At 37.9% G+C, this 20,891-nt stretch overlaps 11 non-coding genes across 11 annotated transcripts; 10 read left to right on the top strand and 1 right to left on the bottom strand.

Moving 5' to 3' along the window:
- Nucleotides 1–194: 194 nt before the first annotated feature.
- On the bottom strand, nt 195–276 carry TRNAS-UGA (transfer RNA serine (anticodon UGA)). The gene has a single exon. It is a non-coding gene; the product is annotated as a tRNA-Ser (tRNA).
- Nucleotides 277–399: 123 nt separating this feature from the next.
- Nucleotides 400–473, top strand: TRNAT-AGU (transfer RNA threonine (anticodon AGU)). Its single transcript has one exon. It is a non-coding gene; the product is annotated as a tRNA-Thr (tRNA).
- A 3,046-nt stretch (nt 474–3,519) lies between these two features.
- On the top strand, nt 3,520–3,593 carry TRNAT-AGU (transfer RNA threonine (anticodon AGU)). Its single transcript has one exon. It is a non-coding gene; the product is annotated as a tRNA-Thr (tRNA).
- A 1,486-nt stretch (nt 3,594–5,079) lies between these two features.
- TRNAT-AGU (transfer RNA threonine (anticodon AGU)) lies at nt 5,080–5,153 on the top strand. The gene has a single exon. It is a non-coding gene; the product is annotated as a tRNA-Thr (tRNA).
- A 1,486-nt stretch (nt 5,154–6,639) lies between these two features.
- On the top strand, nt 6,640–6,713 carry TRNAT-AGU (transfer RNA threonine (anticodon AGU)). Its single transcript has one exon. It is a non-coding gene; the product is annotated as a tRNA-Thr (tRNA).
- Nucleotides 6,714–8,199: 1,486 nt separating this feature from the next.
- TRNAT-AGU (transfer RNA threonine (anticodon AGU)) lies at nt 8,200–8,273 on the top strand. Its single transcript has one exon. It is a non-coding gene; the product is annotated as a tRNA-Thr (tRNA).
- Nucleotides 8,274–12,879: 4,606 nt separating this feature from the next.
- On the top strand, nt 12,880–12,953 carry TRNAT-AGU (transfer RNA threonine (anticodon AGU)). The gene has a single exon. It is a non-coding gene; the product is annotated as a tRNA-Thr (tRNA).
- Nucleotides 12,954–14,439: 1,486 nt separating this feature from the next.
- On the top strand, nt 14,440–14,513 carry TRNAT-AGU (transfer RNA threonine (anticodon AGU)). Its single transcript has one exon. It is a non-coding gene; the product is annotated as a tRNA-Thr (tRNA).
- A 1,487-nt stretch (nt 14,514–16,000) lies between these two features.
- On the top strand, nt 16,001–16,074 carry TRNAT-AGU (transfer RNA threonine (anticodon AGU)). Its single transcript has one exon. It is a non-coding gene; the product is annotated as a tRNA-Thr (tRNA).
- Nucleotides 16,075–17,560: 1,486 nt separating this feature from the next.
- On the top strand, nt 17,561–17,634 carry TRNAT-AGU (transfer RNA threonine (anticodon AGU)). Its single transcript has one exon. It is a non-coding gene; the product is annotated as a tRNA-Thr (tRNA).
- Nucleotides 17,635–19,120: 1,486 nt separating this feature from the next.
- Nucleotides 19,121–19,194, top strand: TRNAT-AGU (transfer RNA threonine (anticodon AGU)). The gene has a single exon. It is a non-coding gene; the product is annotated as a tRNA-Thr (tRNA).
- Nucleotides 19,195–20,891: the final 1,697 nt, after the last annotated feature.

Raw genomic sequence — 20,891 nt, 5'->3', positions numbered from 1 at the left:
CAAATGGGATGCTGTAGTTATAGTGATTTATACTCTAAATATTGCTCGCTTTTCAGAGTTGTAAGCCAGGGGCACAGCTGGAACCACTATTATTAATGTAATTAATCAGTGATAAAGAGGATGGAATTAAAATAACTCTTTCTATAGGTGACAAACTTTAATATGTTTCTGGAAGTTCTCTTCTTAAAATAGAACGTTGTGAACAGGACTTGAACCTGTGCAGGGAGACACCATTGGATTTCAAATCCAACGCCTTAACCACTCGGCCATCACAACTTATGTACCCTGACTGTTAAGACTTCTGGCAACTACACCTAAGGGGCTAGCCTAAAATATGAAATCAGTCTTTTGCTCTGAACTGAGCTGAGTGGTAGGACACCGTGAGAAGAAAAGTGCTTTGGTGCTGTGGCTTAGTTGGTTAAAGCGCCTGTCTAGTAAACAGGAGATCCTGAGTTCAAATCTCAGCAGTGCCTTGCTATTTGTTGCTTTAGTTTATTCACTTGTTTATTATTTAAGTTTACATAACTAAAGTTTATGATGAATCAAATTCTTTATAGGCAATTAAAAATCTATCGGGTTTTTCATTGGTGACAGAGACCCCATGAATGTCATTGAGTTTTCTATAAGTAGTAAGTTCAATACAAAGTAATTATAGACCAGTAAGCTTAACATCCATTGTGGGAAAAACTTTTGAAGAGCTCTTAAAGGGACTCTGTTACCAGTTTATCAGGTCCCTAACTCCTAACTAGTCTAATTGGTGCTTTGCTGCTGATAACTACAGGGTGATTTGTAGTAAAAAAAATGTTTATTATTTGCAAAATTATGAGCATTTTCTAAATATGTAATTTAGCCTTTATTAGACATCTGGGAGGTAACAGCAGCAATTCTCCTGAGGTGGAGCTGACTCTCAGCATCTGATGCTGTCCTATCAGCATGAAGTTGCTTCACACACATTGTGAAACTCAAGCTACAGGGAAGGAGGATCAATTCAAACAGCCATATCTCGGGCTGTGGGCCACCTAAAAAAGCAGATTTGGTGGCATTTGAAAGACTGGATTCTACTCTTTCATATGACACCAAAATCACAGTTCTAGCTGTGACAGAACCGAAGATATCACCTGTTGAAAACACAGTCGGGAATGGACGCAGTGTACTATATGATCACACTGTGTTGCTGGACAGGGAAGGGGGAGAAGTTGTATGCTGATTGGACAGCGTCATACAGAAAACATTAGCTGCCCAGAGTAAAAAGGAGTCATCTCCTATTTGGCTATTAGAGCTACATTAGTATATATAAATAAATGCTCATAACTTTGCAAATAAACGGTTTTTAAAAAAAAACAACAAATCACACTGTAGTTATCAGCATCATAGCGCCTATTAGGCTAGTTAGGAAATTGGGAATTGATAAACTGGTGACAGAGTCCATTTAAGGGACTATATACAGGAGTATGTGACAGAAAATAGTATTATAATTGACAGCAAGCAGAGATTTACTAAGGACAGAAGTTGTCCAACCAACCTGATTTGTTTTTATCAAGAGGAAAATAAAAGTCTGGACAAATGGGATGCTGTAGTTATAGTGATTTATACTCTAAATATTGCTCGCTTTTCAGAGTTGTAAGCCAGGGGCACAGCTGGAACCACTATTATTAATGTAATTAATCAGTGATAAAGAGGATGGAATTAAAATAACTCTTTCTATAGGTGACAAACTTTAATATGTTTCTGGAAGTTCTCTTCTTAAAATAGAACGTTGTGAACAGGACTTGAATCTGTGCAGGGGGACCCCATTGGATTTCAAATCCAACGCCTTAACCACTCGGCCATCACAACTTATGTACCCTGACTGTTAAGACTTCTGGCAACTACACCTAAGGGGCTAGCCAAAAATATGAGATCAGTCTTTTGCTCTGAACTGAGCTGTGTGGTAGGACACCGTGAGAAGAAAAGTGCTTTGGTGCCGTGGCTTAGTTGGTTAAAGCGCCTGTCTAGTAAACAGGAGATCCTGAGTTCAAATCTCAGCAGTGCCTTGCTATTTGTTGCTTTAGTTTATTCACTTGTTTATTATTTAAGCTTACATAACTAAAGTATATGATGAATCAAATTCTTTATAGGCAATTAAAAATCTATCGGGTTTTTCATTGGTGACAGAGACCCCATGAATGTCATTGAGTTTTCTATAAGTAGTAAGTTCAATACAAAGTAATTATAGACCAGTAAGCTTAACATCCATTGTGGGAAAAACTTTAGAAGAGCTCTTAAAGGGACTCTGTTACCAGTTTATCAGGTCCCTAACTCCTAACTAGTCTAATTGGTGCTTTGCTGCTGATAACTACAGGGTGATTTGTAGTAAAAAAAATGTTTATTATTTGCAAAATTATGAGCATTTTCTAAATATGTAATTTAGCCTTTATTAGACATCTGGGAGGTAACAGCAGCAATTCTTCTGAGGTGGAGCTGACTCTCAGCATCTGATGCTGTCCTATCAGCATGAAGTTGCTTCACACACATTGTGAAACTCAAGCTACAGGGAAGGAGGATCAATTCAAACAGCCATATCTCGGGCTGTGGGCCACCTAAAAAAGCAGATTTGGTGGCATTTGAAAGACTGGATTCTACTCTTTCATATGACACCAAAATCACAGTTCTAGCTGTGACAGAACCGAAGATATCACCTGTTGAAAACACAGTCGGGAATGGACGCAGTGTACTATATGATCACACTGTGTTGCTGGACAGGGAAGGGGGAGAAGTTGTATGCTGATTGGACAGCGTCATACAGAAAACATTAGCTGCCCAGAGTAAAAAGGAGTCATCTCCTATTTGGCTATTAGAGCTACATTAGTATATATAAATAAATGCTCATAACTTTGCAAATAAACGTTTTTTAAAAAAAAACAACAAATCACACTGTAGTTATCAGCATCATAGCGCCTATTAGGCTAGTTAGGAAATTGGGAATTGATAAACTGGTGACAGAGTCCATTTAAGGGACTATATACAGGAGTATGTGACAGAAAATAGTATTATAATTGACAGCAAGCAGAGATTTACTAAGGACAGAAGTTGTCCAACCAACCTGATTTGTTTTTATCAAGAGGAAAATAAAAGTCTGGACAAATGGGATGCTGTAGTTATAGTGATTTATACTCTAAATATTGCTCGCTTTTCAGAGTTGTAAGCCAGGGGCACAGCTGGAACCACTATTATTAATGTAATTAATCAGTGATAAAGAGGATGGAATTAAAATAACTCTTTCTATAGGTGACAAACTTTAATATGTTTCTGGAAGTTCTCTTCTTAAAATAGAACGTTGTGAACAGGACTTGAATCTGTGCAGGGGGACCCCATTGGATTTCAAATCCAACGCCTTAACCACTCGGCCATCACAACTTATGTACCCTGACTGTTAAGACTTCTGGCAACTACACCTAAGGGGCTAGCCAAAAATATGAGATCAGTCTTTTGCTCTGAACTGAGCTGTGTGGTAGGACACCGTGAGAAGAAAAGTGCTTTGGTGCTGTGGCTTAGTTGGTTAAAGCGCCTGTCTAGTAAACAGGAGATCCTGAGTTCAAATCTCAGCAGTGCCTTGCTATTTGTTGCTTTAGTTTATTCACTTGTTTATTATTTAAGCTTACATAACTAAAGTATATGATGAATCAAATTCTTTATAGGCAATTAAAAATCTATCGGGTTTTTCATTGGTGACAGAGACCCCATGAATGTCATTGAGTTTTCTATAAGTAGTAAGTTCAATACAAAGTAATTATAGACCAGTAAGCTTAACATCCATTGTGGGAAAAACTTTAGAAGAGCTCTTAAAGGGACTCTGTTACCAGTTTATCAGGTCCCTAACTCCTAACTAGTCTAATTGGTGCTTTGCTGCTGATAACTACAGGGTGATTTGTAGTAAAAAAAATGTTTATTATTTGCAAAATTATGAGCATTTTCTAAATATGTAATTTAGCCTTTATTAGACATCTGGGAGGTAACAGCAGCAATTCTTCTGAGGTGGAGCTGACTCTCAGCATCTGATGCTGTCCTATCAGCATGAAGTTGCTTCACACACATTGTGAAACTCAAGCTACAGGGAAGGAGGATCAATTCAAACAGCCATATCTCGGGCTGTGGGCCACCTAAAAAAGCAGATTTGGTGGCATTTGAAAGACTGGATTCTACTCTTTCATATGACACCAAAATCACAGTTCTAGCTGTGACAGAACCGAATATATCACCTGTTGAAAACACAGTCGGGAATGGACGCAGTGTACTATATGATCACACTGTGTTGCTGGACAGGGAAGGGGGAGAAGTTGTATGCTGATTGGACAGCGTCATACAGAAAACATTAGCTGCCCAGAGTAAAAAGGAGTCATCTCCTATTTGGCTATTAGAGCTACATTAGTATATATAAATAAATGCTCATAACTTTGCAAATAAACGTTTTTTTAAAAAAAACAACAAATCACACTGTAGTTATCAGCATCATAGCGCCTATTAGGCTAGTTAGGAAATTGGGAATTGATAAACTGGTGACAGAGTCCATTTAAGGGACTATATACAGGAGTATGTGACAGAAAATAGTATTATAATTGACAGCAAGCAGAGATTTACTAAGGACAGAAGTTGTCCAACCAACCTGATTTGTTTTTATCAAGAGGAAAATAAAAGTCTGGACAAATGGGATGCTGTAGTTATAGTGATTTATACTCTAAATATTGCTCGCTTTTCAGAGTTGTAAGCCAGGGGCACAGCTGGAACCACTATTATTAATGTAATTAATCAGTGATAAAGAGGATGGAATTAAAATAACTCTTTCTATAGGTGACAAACTTTAATATGTTTCTGGAAGTTCTCTTCTTAAAATAGAACGTTGTGAACAGGACTTGAATCTGTGCAGGGGGACCCCATTGGATTTCAAATCCAACGCCTTAACCACTCGGCCATCACAACTTATGTACCCTGACTGTTAAGACTTCTGGCAACTACACCTAAGGGGCTAGCCAAAAATATGAGATCAGTCTTTTGCTCTGAACTGAGCTGTGTGGTAGGACACCGTGAGAAGAAAAGTGCTTTGGTGCTGTGGCTTAGTTGGTTAAAGCGCCTGTCTAGTAAACAGGAGATCCTGAGTTCAAATCTCAGCAGTGCCTTGCTATTTGTTGCTTTAGTTTATTCACTTGTTTATTATTTAAGCTTACATAACTAAAGTATATGATGAATCAAATTCTTTATAGGCAATTAAAAATCTATCGGGTTTTTCATTGGTGACAGAGACCCCATGAATGTCATTGAGTTTTCTATAAGTAGTAAGTTCAATACAAAGTAATTATAGACCAGTAAGCTTAACATCCATTGTGGGAAAAACTTTAGAAGAGCTCTTAAAGGGACTCTGTTACCAGTTTATCAGGTCCCTAACTCCTAACTAGTCTAATTGGTGCTTTGCTGCTGATAACTACAGGGTGATTTGTAGTAAAAAAAATGTTTATTATTTGCAAAATTATGAGCATTTTCTAAATATGTAATTTAGCCTTTATTAGACATCTGGGAGGTAACAGCAGCAATTCTTCTGAGGTGGAGCTGACTCTCAGCATCTGATGCTGTCCTATCAGCATGAAGTTGCTTCACACACATTGTGAAACTCAAGCTACAGGGAAGGAGGATCAATTCAAACAGCCATATCTCGGGCTGTGGGCCACCTAAAAAAGCAGATTTGGTGGCATTTGAAAGACTGGATTCTACTCTTTCATATGACACCAAAATCACAGTTCTAGCTGTGACAGAACCGAATATATCACCTGTTGAAAACACAGTCGGGAATGGACGCAGTGTACTATATGATCACACTGTGTTGCTGGACAGGGAAGGGGGAGAAGTTGTATGCTGATTGGACAGCGTCATACAGAAAACATTAGCTGCCCAGAGTAAAAAGGAGTCATCTCCTATTTGGCTATTAGAGCTACATTAGTATATATAAATAAATGCTCATAACTTTGCAAATAAACGTTTTTTTAAAAAAAACAACAAATCACACTGTAGTTATCAGCATCATAGCGCCTATTAGGCTAGTTAGGAAATTGGGAATTGATAAACTGGTGACAGAGTCCATTTAAGGGACTATATACAGGAGTATGTGACAGAAAATAGTATTATAATTGACAGCAAGCAGAGATTTACTAAGGACAGAAGTTGTCCAACCAACCTGATTTGTTTTTATCAAGAGGAAAATAAAAGTCTGGACAAATGGGATGCTGTAGTTATAGTGATTTATACTCTAAATATTGCTCGCTTTTCAGAGTTGTAAGCCAGGGGCACAGCTGGAACCACTATTATTAATGTAATTAATCAGTGATAAAGAGGATGGAATTAAAATATCTCTTTCTATAGGTGACAAACTTTAATATGTTTCTGGAAGTTCTCTTCTTAAAATAGAACGTTGTGAACAGGACTTGAATCTGTGCAGGGGGACCCCATTGGATTTCAAATCCAACGCCTTAACCACTCGGCCATCACAACTTATGTACCCTGACTGTTAAGACTTCTGGCAACTACACCTAAGGGGCTAGCCAAAAATATGAGATCAGTCTTTTGCTCTGAACTGAGCTGTGTGGTAGGACACCGTGAGAAGAAAAGTGCTTTGGTGCTGTGGCTTAGTTGGTTAAAGCGCCTGTCTAGTAAACAGGAGATCCTGAGTTCAAATCTCAGCAGTGCCTTGCTATTTGTTGCTTTAGTTTATTCACTTGTTTATTATTTAAGCTTACATAACTAAAGTATATGATGAATCAAATTCTTTATAGGCAATTAAAAATCTATCGGGTTTTTCATTGGTGACAGAGACCCCATGAATGTCATTGAGTTTTCTATAAGTAGTAAGTTCAATACAAAGTAATTATAGACCAGTAAGCTTAACATCCATTGTGGGAAAAACTTTTGAAGAGCTCTTAAAGGGACTCTGTTACCAGTTTATCAGGTCCCTAACTCCTAACTAGTCTAATTGGTGCTTTGCTGCTGATAACTACAGGGTGATTTGTAGTAAAAAAAATGTTTATTATTTGCAAAATTATGAGCATTTTCTAAATATGTAATTTAGCCTTTATTAGACATCTGGGAGGTAACAGCAGCAATTCTTCTGAGGTGGAGCTGACTCTCAGCATCTGATGCTGTCCTATCAGCATGAAGTTGCTTCACACACATTGTGAAACTCAAGCTACAGGGAAGGAGGATCAATTCAAACAGCCATATCTCGGGCTGTGGGCCACCTAAAAAAGCAGATTTGGTGGCATTTGAAAGACTGGATTCTACTCTTTCATATGACACCAAAATCACAGTTCTAGCTGTGACAGAACCGAATATATCACCTGTTGAAAACACAGTCGGGAATGGACGCAGTGTACTATATGATCACACTGTGTTGCTGGACAGGGAAGGGGGAGAAGTTGTATGCTGATTGGACAGCGTCATACAGAAAACATTAGCTGCCCAGAGTAAAAAGGAGTCATCTCCTATTTGGCTATTAGAGCTACATTAGTATATATAAATAAATGCTCATAACTTTGCAAATAAACGTTTTTTTAAAAAAAACAACAAATCACACTGTAGTTATCAGCATCATAGCGCCTATTAGGCTAGTTAGGAAATTGGGAATTGATAAACTGGTGACAGAGTCCATTTAAGGGACTATATACAGGAGTATGTGACAGAAAATAGTATTATAATTGACAGCAAGCAGAGATTTACTAAGGACAGAAGTTGTCCAACCAACCTGATTTGTTTTTATCAAGAGGAAAATAAAAGTCTGGACAAATGGGATGCTGTAGTTATAGTGATTTATACTCTAAATATTGCTCGCTTTTCAGAGTTGTAAGCCAGGGGCACAGCTGGAACCACTATTATTAATGTAATTAATCAGTGATAAAGAGGATGGAATTAAAATATCTCTTTCTATAGGTGACAAACTTTAATATGTTTCTGGAAGTTCTCTTCTTAAAATAGAACGTTGTGAACAGGACTTGAATCTGTGCAGGGGGACCCCATTGGATTTCAAATCCAACGCCTTAACCACTCGGCCATCACAACTTATGTACCCTGACTGTTAAGACTTCTGGCAACTACACCTAAGGGGCTAGCCAAAAATATGAGATCAGTCTTTTGCTCTGAACTGAGCTGTGTGGTAGGACACCGTGAGAAGAAAAGTGCTTTGGTGCTGTGGCTTAGTTGGTTAAAGCGCCTGTCTAGTAAACAGGAGATCCTGAGTTCAAATCTCAGCAGTGCCTTGCTATTTGTTGCTTTAGTTTATTCACTTGTTTATTATTTAAGCTTACATAACTAAAGTATATGATGAATCAAATTCTTTATAGGCAATTAAAAATCTATCGGGTTTTTCATTGGTGACAGAGACCCCATGAATGTCATTGAGTTTTCTATAAGTAGTAAGTTCAATACAAAGTAATTATAGACCAGTAAGCTTAACATCCATTGTGGGAAAAACTTTTGAAGAGCTCTTAAAGGGACTCTGTTACCAGTTTATCAGGTCCCTAACTCCTAACTAGTCTAATTGGTGCTTTGCTGCTGATAACTACAGGGTGATTTGTAGTAAAAAAAATGTTTATTATTTGCAAAATTATGAGCATTTTCTAAATATGTAATTTAGCCTTTATTAGACATCTGGGAGGTAACAGCAGCAATTCTCCTGAGGTGGAGCTGACTCTCAGCATCTGATGCTGTCCTATCAGCATGAAGTTGCTTCACACACATTGTGAAACTCAAGCTACAGGGAAGGAGGATCAATTCAAACAGCCATATCTCGGGCTGTGGGCCACCTAAAAAAGCAGATTTGGTGGCATTTGAAAGACTGGATTCTACTCTTTCATATGACACCAAAATCACAGTTCTAGCTGTGACAGAACCGAAGATATCACCTGTTGAAAACACAGTCGGGAATGGACGCAGTGTACTATATGATCACACTGTGTTGCTGGACAGGGAAGGGGGAGAAGTTGTATGCTGATTGGACAGCGTCATACAGAAAACATTAGCTGCCCAGAGTAAAAAGGAGTCATCTCCTATTTGGCTATTAGAGCTACATTAGTATATATAAATAAATGCTCATAACTTTGCAAATAAACGTTTTTTAAAAAAAAACAACAAATCACACTGTAGTTATCAGCATCATAGCGCCTATTAGGCTAGTTAGGAAATTGGGAATTGATAAACTGGTGACAGAGTCCATTTAAGGGACTATATACAGGAGTATGTGACAGAAAATAGTATTATAATTGACAGCAAGCAGAGATTTACTAAGGACAGAAGTTGTCCAACCAACCTGATTTGTTTTTATCAAGAGGAAAATAAAAGTCTGGACAAATGGGATGCTGTAGTTATAGTGATTTATACTCTAAATATTGCTCGCTTTTCAGAGTTGTAAGCCAGGGGCACAGCTGGAACCACTATTATTAATGTAATTAATCAGTGATAAAGAGGATGGAATTAAAATAACTCTTTCTATAGGTGACAAACTTTAATATGTTTCTGGAAGTTCTCTTCTTAAAATAGAACGTTGTGAACAGGACTTGAATCTGTGCAGGGGGACCCCATTGGATTTCAAATCCAACGCCTTAACCACTCGGCCATCACAACTTATGTACCCTGACTGTTAAGACTTCTGGCAACTACACCTAAGGGGCTAGCCAAAAATATGAGATCAGTCTTTTGCTCTGAACTGAGCTGTGTGGTAGGACACCGTGAGAAGAAAAGTGCTTTGGTGCCGTGGCTTAGTTGGTTAAAGCGCCTGTCTAGTAAACAGGAGATCCTGAGTTCAAATCTCAGCAGTGCCTTGCTATTTGTTGCTTTAGTTTATTCACTTGTTTATTATTTAAGCTTACATAACTAAAGTATATGATGAATCAAATTCTTTATAGGCAATTAAAAATCTATCGGGTTTTTCATTGGTGACAGAGACCCCATGAATGTCATTGAGTTTTCTATAAGTAGTAAGTTCAATACAAAGTAATTATAGACCAGTAAGCTTAACATCCATTGTGGGAAAAACTTTAGAAGAGCTCTTAAAGGGACTCTGTTACCAGTTTATCAGGTCCCTAACTCCTAACTAGTCTAATTGGTGCTTTGCTGCTGATAACTACAGGGTGATTTGTAGTAAAAAAAATGTTTATTATTTGCAAAATTATGAGCATTTTCTAAATATGTAATTTAGCCTTTATTAGACATCTGGGAGGTAACAGCAGCAATTCTTCTGAGGTGGAGCTGACTCTCAGCATCTGATGCTGTCCTATCAGCATGAAGTTGCTTCACACACATTGTGAAACTCAAGCTACAGGGAAGGAGGATCAATTCAAACAGCCATATCTCGGGCTGTGGGCCACCTAAAAAAGCAGATTTGGTGGCATTTGAAAGACTGGATTCTACTCTTTCATATGACACCAAAATCACAGTTCTAGCTGTGACAGAACCGAAGATATCACCTGTTGAAAACACAGTCGGGAATGGACGCAGTGTACTATATGATCACACTGTGTTGCTGGACAGGGAAGGGGGAGAAGTTGTATGCTGATTGGACAGCGTCATACAGAAAACATTAGCTGCCCAGAGTAAAAAGGAGTCATCTCCTATTTGGCTATTAGAGCTACATTAGTATATATAAATAAATGCTCATAACTTTGCAAATAAACGTTTTTTAAAAAAAAACAACAAATCACACTGTAGTTATCAGCATCATAGCGCCTATTAGGCTAGTTAGGAAATTGGGAATTGATAAACTGGTGACAGAGTCCATTTAAGGGACTATATACAGGAGTATGTGACAGAAAATAGTATTATAATTGACAGCAAGCAGAGATTTACTAAGGACAGAAGTTGTCCAACCAACCTGATTTGTTTTTATCAAGAGGAAAATAAAAGTCTGGACAAATGGGATGCTGTAGTTATAGTGATTTATACTCTAAATATTGCTCGCTTTTCAGAGTTGTAAGCCAGGGGCACAGCTGGAACCACTATTATTAATGTAATTAATCAGTGATAAAGAGGATGGAATTAAAATAACTCTTTCTATAGGTGACAAACTTTAATATGTTTCTGGAAGTTCTCTTCTTAAAATAGAACGTTGTGAACAGGACTTGAATCTGTGCAGGGGGACCCCATTGGATTTCAAATCCAACGCCTTAACCACTCGGCCATCACAACTTATGTACCCTGACTGTTAAGACTTCTGGCAACTACACCTAAGGGGCTAGCCAAAAATATGAGATCAGTCTTTTGCTCTGAACTGAGCTGTGTGGTAGGACACCGTGAGAAGAAAAGTGCTTTGGTGCCGTGGCTTAGTTGGTTAAAGCGCCTGTCTAGTAAACAGGAGATCCTGAGTTCAAATCTCAGCAGTGCCTTGCTATTTGTTGCTTTAGTTTATTCACTTGTTTATTATTTAAGCTTACATAACTAAAGTATATGATGAATCAAATTCTTTATAGGCAATTAAAAATCTATCGGGTTTTTCATTGGTGACAGAGACCCCATGAATGTCATTGAGTTTTCTATAAGTAGTAAGTTCAATACAAAGTAATTATAGACCAGTAAGCTTAACATCCATTGTGGGAAAAACTTTAGAAGAGCTCTTAAAGGGACTCTGTTACCAGTTTATCAGGTCCCTAACTCCTAACTAGTCTAATTGGTGCTTTGCTGCTGATAACTACAGGGTGATTTGTAGTAAAAAAAATGTTTATTATTTGCAAAATTATGAGCATTTTCTAAATATGTAATTTAGCCTTTATTAGACATCTGGGAGGTAACAGCAGCAATTCTTCTGAGGTGGAGCTGACTCTCAGCATCTGATGCTGTCCTATCAGCATGAAGTTGCTTCACACACATTGTGAAACTCAAGCTACAGGGAAGGAGGATCAATTCAAACAGCCATATCTCGGGCTGTGGGCCACCTAAAAAAGCAGATTTGGTGGCATTTGAAAGACTGGATTCTACTCTTTCATATGACACCAAAATCACAGTTCTAGCTGTGACAGAACCGAAGATATCACCTGTTGAAAACACAGTCGGGAATGGACGCAGTGTACTATATGATCACACTGTGTTGCTGGACAGGGAAGGGGGAGAAGTTGTATGCTGATTGGACAGCGTCATACAGAAAACATTAGCTGCCCAGAGTAAAAAGGAGTCATCTCCTATTTGGCTATTAGAGCTACATTAGTATATATAAATAAATGCTCATAACTTTGCAAATAAACGTTTTTTAAAAAAAAACAACAAATCACACTGTAGTTATCAGCATCATAGCGCCTATTAGGCTAGTTAGGAAATTGGGAATTGATAAACTGGTGACAGAGTCCATTTAAGGGACTATATACAGGAGTATGTGACAGAAAATAGTATTATAATTGACAGCAAGCAGAGATTTACTAAGGACAGAAGTTGTCCAACCAACCTGATTTGTTTTTATCAAGAGGAAAATAAAAGTCTGGACAAATGGGATGCTGTAGTTATAGTGATTTATACTCTAAATATTGCTCGCTTTTCAGAGTTGTAAGCCAGGGGCACAGCTGGAACCACTATTATTAATGTAATTAATCAGTGATAAAGAGGATGGAATTAAAATAACTCTTTCTATAGGTGACAAACTTTAATATGTTTCTGGAAGTTCTCTTCTTAAAATAGAACGTTGTGAACAGGACTTGAATCTGTGCAGGGGGACCCCATTGGATTTCAAATCCAACGCCTTAACCACTCGGCCATCACAACTTATGTACCCTGACTGTTAAGACTTCTGGCAACTACACCTAAGGGGCTAGCCAAAAATATGAGATCAGTCTTTTGCTCTGAACTGAGCTGTGTGGTAGGACACCGTGAGAAGAAAAGTGCTTTGGTGCTGTGGCTTAGTTGGTTAAAGCGCCTGTCTAGTAAACAGGAGATCCTGAGTTCAAATCTCAGCAGTGCCTTGCTATTTGTTGCTTTAGTTTATTCACTTGTTTATTATTTAAGCTTACATAACTAAAGTATATGATGAATCAAATTCTTTATAGGCAATTAAAAATCTATCGGGTTTTTCATTGGTGACAGAGACCCCATGAATGTCATTGAGTTTTCTATAAGTAGTAAGTTCAATACAAAGTAATTATAGACCAGTAAGCTTAACATCCATTGTGGGAAAAACTTTAGAAGAGCTCTTAAAGGGACTCTGTTACCAGTTTATCAGGTCCCTAACTCCTAACTAGTCTAATTGGTGCTTTGCTGCTGATAACTACAGGGTGATTTGTAGTAAAAAAAATGTTTATTATTTGCAAAATTATGAGCATTTTCTAAATATGTAATTTAGCCTTTATTAGACATCTGGGAGGTAACAGCAGCAATTCTTCTGAGGTGGAGCTGACTCTCAGCATCTGATGCTGTCCTATCAGCATGAAGTTGCTTCACACACATTGTGAAACTCAAGCTACAGGGAAGGAGGATCAATTCAAACAGCCATATCTCGGGCTGTGGGCCACCTAAAAAAGCAGATTTGGTGGCATTTGAAAGACTGGATTCTACTCTTTCATATGACACCAAAATCACAGTTCTAGCTGTGACAGAACCGAATATATCACCTGTTGAAAACACAGTCGGGAATGGACGCAGTGTACTATATGATCACACTGTGTTGCTGGACAGGGAAGGGGGAGAAGTTGTATGCTGATTGGACAGCGTCATACAGAAAACATTAGCTGCCCAGAGTAAAAAGGAGTCATCTCCTATTTGGCTATTAGAGCTACATTAGTATATATAAATAAATGCTCATAACTTTGCAAATAAACGTTTTTTTAAAAAAAACAACAAATCACACTGTAGTTATCAGCATCATAGCGCCTATTAGGCTAGTTAGGAAATTGGGAATTGATAAACTGGTGACAGAGTCCATTTAAGGGACTATATACAGGAGTATGTGACAGAAAATAGTATTATAATTGACAGCAAGCAGAGATTTACTAAGGACAGAAGTTGTCCAACCAACCTGATTTGTTTTTATCAAGAGGAAAATAAAAGTCTGGACAAATGGGATGCTGTAGTTATAGTGATTTATACTCTAAATATTGCTCGCTTTTCAGAGTTGTAAGCCAGGGGCACAGCTGGAACCACTATTATTAATGTAATTAATCAGTGATAAAGAGGATGGAATTAAAATAACTCTTTCTATAGGTGACAAACTTTAATATGTTTCTGGAAGTTCTCTTCTTAAAATAGAACGTTGTGAACAGGACTTGAATCTGTGCAGGGGGACCCCATTGGATTTCAAATCCAACGCCTTAACCACTCGGCCATCACAACTTATGTACCCTGACTGTTAAGACTTCTGGCAACTACACCTAAGGGGCTAGCCAAAAATATGAGATCAGTCTTTTGCTCTGAACTGAGCTGTGTGGTAGGACACCGTGAGAAGAAAAGTGCTTTGGTGCTGTGGCTTAGTTGGTTAAAGCGCCTGTCTAGTAAACAGGAGATCCTGAGTTCAAATCTCAGCAGTGCCTTGCTATTTGTTGCTTTAGTTTATTCACTTGTTTATTATTTAAGCTTACATAACTAAAGTATATGATGAATCAAATTCTTTATAGGCAATTAAAAATCTATCGGGTTTTTCATTGGTGACAGAGACCCCATGAATGTCATTGAGTTTTCTATAAGTAGTAAGTTCAATACAAAGTAATTATAGACCAGTAAGCTTAACATCCATTGTGGGAAAAACTTTAGAAGAGCTCTTAAAGGGACTCTGTTACCAGTTTATCAGGTCCCTAACTCCTAACTAGTCTAATTGGTGCTTTGCTGCTGATAACTACAGGGTGATTTGTAGTAAAAAAAATGTTTATTATTTGCAAAATTATGAGCATTTTCTAAATATGTAATTTAGCCTTTATTAGACATCTGGGAGGTAACAGCAGCAATTCTTCTGAGGTGGAGCTGACTCTCAGCATCTGATGCTGTCCTATCAGCATGAAGTTGCTTCACACACATTGTGAAACTCAAGCTACAGGGAAGGAGGATCAATTCAAACAGCCATATCTCGGGCTGTGGGCCACCTAAAAAAGCAGATTTGGTGGCATTTGAAAGACTGGATTCTACTCTTTCATATGACACCAAAATCACAGTTCTAGCTGTGACAGAACCGAATATATCACCTGTTGAAAACACAGTCGGGAATGGACGCAGTGTACTATATGATCACACTGTGTTGCTGGACAGGGAAGGGGGAGAAGTTGTATGCTGATTGGACAGCGTCATACAGAAAACATTAGCTGCCCAGAGTAAAAAGGAGTCATCTCCTATTTGGCTATTAGAGCTACATTAGTATATATAAATAAATGCTCATAACTTTGCAAATAAACGTTTTTTTTAAAAAAAACAACAAATCACACTGTAGTTATCAGCATCATAGCGCCTATTAGGCTAGTTAGGAAATTGGGAATTGATAAACTGGTGACAGAGTCCATTTAAGGGACTATATACAGGAGTATGTGACAGAAAATAGTATTATAATTGACAGCAAGCAGAGATTTACTAAGGACAGAAGTTGTCCAACCAACCTGATTTGTTTTTATCAAGAGGAAAATAAAAGTCTGGACAAATGGGATGCTGTAGTTATAGTGATTTATACTCTAAATATTGCTCGCTTTTCAGAGTTGTAAGCCAGGGGCACAGCTGGAACCACTATTATTAATGTAATTAATCAGTGATAAAGAGGATGGAATTAAAATATCTCTTTCTATAGGTGACAAACTTTAATATGTTTCTGGAAGTTCTCTTCTTAAAATAGAACGTTGTGAACAGGACTTGAATCTGTGCAGGGGGACCCCATTGGATTTCAAATCCAACGCCTTAACCACTCGGCCATCACAACTTATGTACCCTGACTGTTAAGACTTCTGGCAACTACACCTAAGGGGCTAGCCAAAAATATGAGATCAGTCTTTTGCTCTGAACTGAGCTGTGTGGTAGGACACCGTGAGAAGAAAAGTGCTTTGGTGCTGTGGCTTAGTTGGTTAAAGCGCCTGTCTAGTAAACAGGAGATCCTGAGTTCAAATCTCAGCAGTGCCTTGCTATTTGTTGCTTTAGTTTATTCACTTGTTTATTATTTAAGCTTACATAACTAAAGTATATGATGAATCAAATTCTTTATAGGCAATTAAAAATCTATCGGGTTTTTCATTGGTGACAGAGACCCCATGAATGTCATTGAGTTTTCTATAAGTAGTAAGTTCAATACAAAGTAATTATAGACCAGTAAGCTTAACATCCATTGTGGGAAAAACTTTTGAAGAGCTCTTAAAGGGACTCTGTTACCAGTTTATCAGGTCCCTAACTCCTAACTAGTCTAATTGGTGCTTTGCTGCTGATAACTACAGGGTGATTTGTAGTAAAAAAAATGTTTATTATTTGCAAAATTATGAGCATTTTCTAAATATGTAATTTAGCCTTTATTAGACATCTGGGAGGTAACAGCAGCAATTCTTCTGAGGTGGAGCTGACTCTCAGCATCTGATGCTGTCCTATCAGCATGAAGTTGCTTCACACACATTGTGAAACTCAAGCTACAGGGAAGGAGGATCAATTCAAACAGCCATATCTCGGGCTGTGGGCCACCTAAAAAAGCAGATTTGGTGGCATTTGAAAGACTGGATTCTACTCTTTCATATGACACCAAAATCACAGTTCTAGCTGTGACAGAACCGAATATATCACCTGTTGAAAACACAGTCGGGAATGGACGCAGTGTACTATATGATCACACTGTGTTGCTGGACAGGGAAGGGGGAGAAGTTGTATGCTGATTGGACAGCGTCATACAGAAAACATTAGCTGCCCAGAGTAAAAAGGAGTCATCTCCTATTTGGCTATTAGAGCTACATTAGTATATATAAATAAATGCTCATAACTTTGCAAATAAACGTTTTTTTAAAAAAAACAACAAATCACACTGTAGTTATCAGCATCATAGCGCCTATTAGGCTAGTTAGGAAATTGGGAATTGATAAACTGGTGACAGAGTCCATTTAAGGGACTATATACAGGAGTATGTGACAGAAAATAGTATTATAATTGACAGCAAGCAGAGATTTACTAAGGACAGAAGTTGTCCAACCAACCTGATTTGTTTTTATCAAGAGGAAAATAAAAGTCTGGACAAATGGGATGCTGTAGTTATAGTGATTTATACTCTAAATATTGCTCGCTTTTCAGAGTTGTAAGCCAGGGGCACAGCTGGAACCACTATTATTAATGTAATTAATCAGTGATAAAGAGGATGGAATTAAAATATCTCTTTCTATAGGTGACAAACTTTAATATGTTTCTGGAAGTTCTCTTCTTAAAATAGAACGTTGTGAACAGGACTTGAATCTGTGCAGGGGGACCCCATTGGATTTCAAATCCAACGCCTTAACCACTCGGCCATCACAACTTATGTACCCTGACTGTTAAGACTTCTGGCAACTACACCTAAGGGGCTAGCCAAAAATATGAGATCAGTCTTTTGCTCTGAACTGAGCTGTGTGGTAGGACACCGTGAGAAGAAAAGTGCTTTGGTGCTGTGGCTTAGTTGGTTAAAGCGCCTGTCTAGTAAACAGGAGATCCTGAGTTCAAATCTCAGCAGTGCCTTGCTATTTGTTGCTTTAGTTTATTCACTTGTTTATTATTTAAGCTTACATAACTAAAGTATATGATGAATCAAATTCTTTATAGGCAATTAAAAATCTATCGGGTTTTTCATTGGTGACAGAGACCCCATGAATGTCATTGAGTTTTCTATAAGTAGTAAGTTCAATACAAAGTAATTATAGACCAGTAAGCTTAACATCCATTGTGGGAAAAACTTTTGAAGAGCTCTTAAAGGGACTCTGTTACCAGTTTATCAGGTCCCTAACTCCTAACTAGTCTAATTGGTGCTTTGCTGCTGATAACTACAGGGTGATTTGTAGTAAAAAAAATGTTTATTATTTGCAAAATTATGAGCATTTTCTAAATATGTAATTTAGCCTTTATTAGACATCTGGGAGGTAACAGCAGCAATTCTTCTGAGGTGGAGCTGACTCTCAGCATCTGATGCTGTCCTATCAGCATGAAGTTGCTTCACACACATTGTGAAACTCAAGCTACAGGGAAGGAGGATCAATTCAAACAGCCATATCTCGGGCTGTGGGCCACCTAAAAAAGCAGATTTGGTGGCATTTGAAAGACTGGATTCTACTCTTTCATATGACACCAAAATCACAGTTCTAGCTGTGACAGAACCGAATATATCACCTGTTGAAAACACAGTCGGGAATGGACGCAGTGTACTATATGATCACACTGTGTTGCTGGACAGGGAAGGGGGAGAAGTTGTATGCTGATTGGACAGCGTCATACAGAAAACATTAGCTGCCCAGAGTAAAAAGGAGTCATCTCCTATTTGGCTATTAGAGCTACATTAGTATATATAAATAAATGCTCATAACTTTGCAAATAAACGTTTTTTTAAAAAAAACAACAAATCACACTGTAGTTATCAGCATCATAGCGCCTATTAGGCTAGTTAGGAAATTGGGAATTGATAAACTGGTGACAGAGTCCATTTAAGGGACTATATACAGGAGTATGTGACAGAAAATAGTATTATAATTGACAGCAAGCAGAGATTTACTAAGGACAGAAGTTGTCCAACCAACCTGATTTGTTTTTATCAAGAGGAAAATAAAAGTCTGGACAAATGGGATGCTGTAGTTATAGTGATTTATACTCTAAATATTGCTCGCTTTTCAGAGTTGTAAGCCAGGGGCACAGCTGGAACCACTATTATTAATGTAATTAATCAGTGATAAAGAGGATGGAATTAAAATATCTCTTTCTATAGGTGACAAACTTTAATATGTTTCTGGAAGTTCTCTTCTTAAAATAGAACGTTGTGAACAGGACTTGAATCTGTGCAGGGGGACCCCATTGGATTTCAAATCCAACGCCTTAACCACTCGGCCATCACAACTTATGTACCCTGACTGTTAAGACTTCTGGCAACTACACCTAAGGGGCTAGCCAAAAATATGAGATCAGTCTTTTGCTCTGAACTGAGCTGTGTGGTAGGACACCGTGAGAAGAAAAGTGCTTTGGTGCTGTGGCTTAGTTGGTTAAAGCGCCTGTCTAGTAAACAGGAGATCCTGAGTTCAAATCTCAGCAGTGCCTTGCTATTTGTTGCTTTAGTTTATTCACTTGTTTATTATTTAAGCTTACATAACTAAAGTATATGATGAATCAAATTCTTTATAGGCAATTAAAAATCTATCGGGTTTTTCATTGGTGACAGAGACCCCATGAATGTCATTGAGTTTTCTATAAGTAGTAAGTTCAATACAAAGTAATTATAGACCAGTAAGCTTAACATCCATTGTGGGAAAAACTTTTGAAGAGCTCTTAAAGGGACTCTGTTACCAGTTTATCAGGTCCCTAACTCCTAACTAGTCTAATTGGTGCTTTGCTGCTGATAACTACAGGGTGATTTGTAGTAAAAAAAATGTTTATTATTTGCAAAATTATGAGCATTTTCTAAATATGTAATTTAGCCTTTATTAGACATCTGGGAGGTAACAGCAGCAATTCTTCTGAGGTGGAGCTGACTCTCAGCATCTGATGCTGTCCTATCAGCATGAAGTTGCTTCACACACATTGTGAAACTCAAGCTACAGGGAAGGAGGATCAATTCAAACAGCCATATCTCGGGCTGTGGGCCACCTAAAAAAGCAGATTTGGTGGCATTTGAAAGACTGGATTCTACTCTTTCATATGACACCAAAATCACAGTTCTAGCTGTGACAGAACCGAATATATCACCTGTTGAAAACACAGTCGGGAATGGACGCAGTGTACTATATGATCACACTGTGTTGCTGGACAGGGAAGGGGGAGAAGTTGTATGCTGATTGGACAGCGTCATACAGAAAACATTAGCTGCCCAGAGTAAAAAGGAGTCATCTCCTATTTGGCTATTAGAGCTACATTAGTATATATAAATAAATGCTCATAACTTTGCAAATAAACGTTTTTTTAAAAAAAACAACAAATCACACTGTAGTTATCAGCGTCATAGCGCCTATTAGGCTAGTTAGGAAATTGGGAATTGATAAACTGGTGACAGAGTCCATTTAAGGGACTATATACAGGAGTATGTGACAGAAAATAGTATTATAATTGACAGCAAGCAGAGATTTACTAAGGACAGAAGTTGTCCAACCAACCTGATTTGTTTTTATCAAGAGGAAAATAAAAGTCTGGACAAATGGGATGCTGTAGTTATAGTGATTTATACTCTAAATATTGCTCGCTTTTCAGAGTTGTAAGCCAGGGGCACAGCTGGAACCACTATTATTAATGTAATTAATCAGTGATAAAGAGGATGGAATTAAAATATCTCTTTCTATAGGTGACAAACTTTAATATGTTTCTGGAAGTTCTCTTCTTAAAATAGAACGTTGTGAACAGGACTTGAATCTGTGCAGGGGGACCCCATTGGATTTCAAATCCAACGCCTTAACCACTCGGCCATCACAACTTATGTACCCTGACTGTTAAGACTTCTGGCAACTACACCTAAGGGGCTAGCCAAAAATATGAGATCAGTCTTTTGCTCTGAACTGAGCTGTGTGGTAGGACACCGTGAGAAGAAAAGTGCTTTGGTGCTGTGGCTTAGTTAGTTAAAGCGCCTGTCTAGTAAACAGGAGATCCTGAGTTCAAATCTCAGCAGTGCCTTGCTATTTGTTGCTTTAGTTTATTCACTTGTTTATTATTTAAGCTTACATAACTAAAGTATATGATGAATCAAATTCTTTATAGGCAATTAAAAATCTATCGGGTTTTTCATTGGTGACAGAGACCCCATGAATGTC

The sequence above is a fragment of the Rhinoderma darwinii genome, chromosome 3, assembly GCF_050947455.1.
Source record: "Rhinoderma darwinii isolate aRhiDar2 chromosome 3, aRhiDar2.hap1, whole genome shotgun sequence".
Classification (NCBI taxonomy): Eukaryota; Metazoa; Chordata; class Amphibia; order Anura; family Rhinodermatidae; genus Rhinoderma; species Rhinoderma darwinii.
This window is presented reverse-complemented; position numbering and strand designations above follow the sequence as displayed.